Here is a 5,317-nt window from a genome sequence, read left to right on the forward strand (position 1 = left end):
TGGGTGTGGGGGAGTAGAGCCTGAATAGTTGTGCCCAGCTTGCAGACTTGGCGATGGATGGACCACAGGGAAGAGGGTTGGGGACCAACAGGAGTCCCGGCAGAAGACACTATTTTTGAGTTTATTTGGACTCAGATAAAGTAGAACCCAGCAGGGGACTTTTGGCAGTTTTTATGGGACCCTGAGTAGAAGGGGAAACGGGGGTAGGGTGCTTCAGAACCACCCCTGCTGACCCTGTTAACCTCCTTTTATGAACATTTGCTGTTTTGGGTCAGGCTGGTGTTTCATCAGTCCATGGTGGGTAGTATCAGACACTTCAGAGGAGAGCAATGGAATAACCTACCTGTAGGAGAAGTTTCTTCCTACCCCCAGGCAATTAGTGGTTGCCTTACACTTACCTGTTGGATTGACTCTCTTCCCAGTCTTGTATTGTGGGAAAAGATAAACAAGAACACCCCATTTACCTTGTCTAGATCATTCATTATTTAGACAGAATACATATTCAAGTACCAAGTCTCTGTAATATTCCTACACTTAACCTGTTATTTATTTGTTAAATACAGTGTATTCCCTGTGAAACAGATCCTCATTGTCATTTTACTTCACAAGAAGTGCTTCTGCCTCTTTCATCATGCTAACCTCTTCTAGCCTTCTCTTGACACTCTAGGTGTTCCTTAAGCTCTGTTATATGTTCTGCTCCATTTCCTATTTTAAAGTGGAAAGCCTTATTTTGGGAGATGAGTGAATTCTGCACACACACAAAATTGTGATTGTCTAAATAAAAACTGCAAACTTACATTCATGGCATTTGTGATGCATTTTGCAAACATTTGTACAAGCAAACTCACGAGAAAGTGACAAACACTAGTGGAAATGTGTTTGCATGAATGGATATTCATGCTGAGTTTGTTTGGTGGTCACCTTGAAAGCTCTTTGTGAGTTTTGGAATAAGCCAGTTAGAAAGCCATGTTTCTTAACCGACCAAACCCACAAAATGTATAGCAGCTATTTGAAGCAATACTCACAGCCATCTATCGGCTGAAATATGTTTCCAGAAACAATTTTTCAAATAATTGTAAATAACAAAAATATGTTAAAATCCAAGACAGTCCATAGACAGGAAAAAAGGATAAGTTTGTTAAATAAACTGGTGACTGTAATTAGTTTGCCCGCTGTACTTGCTTCCATTAAGATCCACTATCTTTAAACATCTATACAGCCAAATCCCTATTGTCTCTACTTATACCTTTTTCCATTGCTTGTTCCATGAAAAGCAGACCTCATCCTTCTCTTTCTTCAGATCCAGGAAGCTGAAAGTCTCTGTTTTCCTTGAAGTAGTTTTGAGACAACACCCTCTGCAGCTGCTCTGAACTACCAACCACTTGCATTACCAAGTTGTGAGATCTGACCCTCCTCCCTCACCTCTGGGAATTTTGACCTTCTAGTCACTACACCTAATTGCTAAGCCTCCACTTACTCTAATTCCACCACTCTGAATTTTATCTTCCTTCCATTCCAGCTTCTATTCTGTGAGCTCTCAGCCTCTCTGGGGTCATCGGTAATATTCCATAGGCACAACATTCATTCAGGGAACTCTGGAACCCAAGCAAGTCCATTGATTTCCAAAGTTGGGCCAATCCTGATTAAGGGGGGAAAGGTAAAATTTGACCTTAGTTTGCACAAGATAAAGATTAATTGTAGAAAATTAATAAGGGAAGTAAGGGGAAACAAGGAGAAATCTATGGCCAGCAGAGTTAAGGACAATAAGGAGTTTTTAAAGTATATTAGTAACAAAAAGAATCCTGACAATGGTACTTGTCCATTACTAGATGGAAATGGTATAACTATCAGTAATAATGAAGAAAGGGCAGAAGTGTTCAAGAAATATTTCTGTTACGTATTTGGGGGAAAAACAGATGAGGTAGTCATATTTTGTGATAATACTCTTTCCATTCCACTAGTATCTCAGAAGGAGGTTAAACAACAGCTACTAAAGTAAATCTGCAGATCTGAATAACTTGTAACCAAGAGTTTTACAAGAGCTGGCTGAGGAGCTTGCTGGACGATTAATGTTGATTTTCAATAAATCCTGGAACACTGGGGAAGTTCTAGAAGACTGGAAGAAAGCTAAATTAGATGTTGCACCAATATTTGAAAAAGGTAAGTGGGATGACCTGAGTAATTATAGGCCTGTCAGTCTGACGTCAATCCTGGGCAAGATAATGGAGCAGCTGATATGGGAATCTATTAATTAAGAATAAAAGGAAGGTAGCGTAGTAAAAGCCAATCAACATGGTTTTATGGAAAAAGATCCTGTCAAACTAACTTGGCAGCTCTTTCTGATGAGATTGCAGATCTGGTTGATAGAGGTAATAATGTTCATGTAATACATTTCTGTAACTCATTTGACTTGTAACCACATGATATTTTGTTTAAAACCTAGAATGATATAAAATTAGCATAAAGCAACAGAGGGTCCTGTGGCACCTTTAAGACTAACAGAAGTATTGGGAGCATAAGCTTTCGTGGGTAAGAACCTCACTTCTTGCATCTGAAGAAGTGAGGTTCTTACCCACGAAAGCTTATGCTCCCAATACTTCTGTTAGTCTTAAAGGTGCCACAGGACCCTCTGTTGCTTTTTACAGATTCAGACTAACACGGCTACCCCTCTGATACATAAAATTAGCATGGCACACATTAAATGGATTAAAAGCTGGCTAACTGATAGGTCTCAAAATGTAATTTAACAGTCAGTCATCATTGAACCAGTGGGTTTCTAGTAGGGTTCCACAGGAATTGTTTCTTGCCCTACATTGTGCAATATTTTTATCAGTGATCTAGAAGAAAATATAAAATAATCACTGATAACGGTTGCAGATGACACAAAAATGAGGGGTGGTGTGGTAAATAATGAAGAGGACAGGTCGGTGATAAAGAGCAATCTGGAAGGCTTGTTAAGCTGGGCACAAGCAAACAATATGTGTTTTAATATGTCTAAATACAAACAGGAACAACAAATGTAGGCCATACTTACAGGACTGGGAACTCTATCCTGGGAAGCAGCGACTCTGAAAAAGATTTTGGGCTCCTAGTGGACAATCAGCGGAATACAAGCTCCCACTGCGATGCTGTGGCCAAAAAGACTAATGTGACTCTTGTTTGGATGTATAAATAAGGGAAGCTTGAGTAGGAGCAGAGAGGTGATTTTACCTCTGTTTGGCACTTATGCAACCACTGCTGGAATACTGTGCCCAGTTCTGGTGTCCACAGTTCAAGGGTGACGATAAATTAGAGAGGGTTCACAGAAGAGTCACAAGACTGATTCAAAGATTAGAAAACACGCCTTATCATGATAGACTCAAGGAGCTCAATCTAATTATCTTAACAAAGAGAATGTTAAGGGGTAACTTGATTATAGTCTATATAAGTACAATATTTCAGTCTAAGAGACGAAGGTCTAACAGGATCCAACGGCTGGAAGTTGAAGCTACACAAACTCAGACTGGATATAAGGGGTAGAAACAGTGGGAGTAATTAATCATTGGAATAATTTCCCAACTGTCATGGTGGATTTTCCATCACTGACCATTTTAAAATCAAGATTGGATGATTTTTTTTCTAAAAGATCTGTTCTAGGAACTATTTGGGGGAAGTTCCATGTCCCGTGTTATAGGGGAGGTCAGACTAGATGATCCCAATGGTCCCTTCTGGCTTGGAATCGATGAATCTGGGAATTATAAGCTCTTTGGGGCTGGGACAATTTTTTTATTACGTGTGTACAGTGCCAAGGACAGTAGGGCCCTGGGCCCTGATTGGGAGCTCTAGCCAATGTCGCAATAGAAAATAAGACCATGATAAAGGTGTAATCTTCACACACACAGATGCACTCCCAATCACAGGCCAAAAATAAAACCCAAAGTATGACTTCCCAATTGTGAGTTGTACGAAGCTTGTCTATAATGATCATTGCAACCATGAGATTTTAAGACAACACAGAGGAATCATCATCTGCATGGATGTCAAATCATCCAAGACAATAAGTCCTGGTGACTGCAATACTGGGCTAGAGTCTGGTGTATATTAACAAGAAGCAGGCAGGGAGTAGGTGGTCTTGAAGATAGCTTCAGGTCTTTTGCTCTGTGTCATGGTTATTCTTATTACCACAGCTGAACATAGTGGCACCACATAGGATATCCTTGCAGTCAGGGCCGGCTCCAGCTTTTTTGCCGCCCCAAGCGACGAATTGGGGGGGGGGGGAAGCCGTGATCGGTGGCACTTCGGCCGCTGCTCTACCGCGCCACTGCATTCTTCGGCGGCTGGTCCTTCCCTCCGAATTGCCCCCGAAGACCCGGACGTGCCGCCCCTTTCCATTGGCCGTCCCAAGCACCTGCTTCCTGCGCTGGGTGCCTGGAGTCGGCCCTGCTTGCAGTGGTGGGGTGGGATCAAGGGGGCTGGACCCATTTGTACAGTGGGGGTACTGAGAGATATTGAATCAAACTAAACTCTCTGTATAATGGAAACCACCTCAGGCCAGCGGGTGCGGCAGCAGCACCCCCGGCACCCCTAGTTCCAGCACCTATGGGTGGGGTTCTGTGCGATGCCGATCTGTCATCCCCACAGCACCAATAATCCTTCGGGCTGGCTCAGTCTGCCTGGCTCCCAGCCACAGCGGATTCCAGTGATTTGACTGCCCCTTACAGAGGATAAACAGTACAAAAGGGGGCTCAGAAGGAAGGGGTTAGCCAAAGTTTGGGGGCCTTCAGCCTAGCGAAGCCCTGGCCCAATCCCTGCACTGGTGAGTTGTGGGATTCCTGAGCCCGCTGGCTGGTGCGATGCGTGTGACACTAGGTGCTGGCCAGGAGGCCCCTGGCCAGGGGCTGAAGGGGGCTCGGCGCCCGCTCCGGCTGGGTTATCCCCGCTCCGGTGTGAGACCACATGGAGCTTGTCAGCCGCTCCCGGGGCCGGGCTGCGCAGCGCTTCGGGGAACAGTCTCCTGCCCTGACCGATCCCCCCGCTGGTCCCGGGCGCTGTGCGGGCGAGTCCCGGGGCGGGGGCGGGGGCGGGGGCCGATCCGATCCCCGCCCCGGCTCCGCACGGGAGCCCCCGGTCCGGTCCGGTCCCTTCCCGCGCGGCCGGGCCGGGCCGCCTGGACCCGGCGGGGGGCGGGGGCGTGACTTGGTTCGGAGCCGCCCGCGAGCCGGGCGAGGGGCGGGGGCGAGCCCCGGGGCTCGCCTGGCGGGGCGGACCGGACCGGACCGGCCGGGCAGCCCAGGGCAGAGGCCGGAGTTGGCGGCGGGAGGGGGGCGGCGGCGCGGAG

This window comes from Terrapene carolina, unplaced genomic scaffold (genome assembly GCF_002925995.2).
Source record: "Terrapene carolina triunguis isolate 2854851 unplaced genomic scaffold, T_m_triunguis-2.0 Scaffold67, whole genome shotgun sequence".
Lineage (NCBI taxonomy): Eukaryota > Metazoa > Chordata > Testudines > Emydidae > Terrapene > Terrapene triunguis.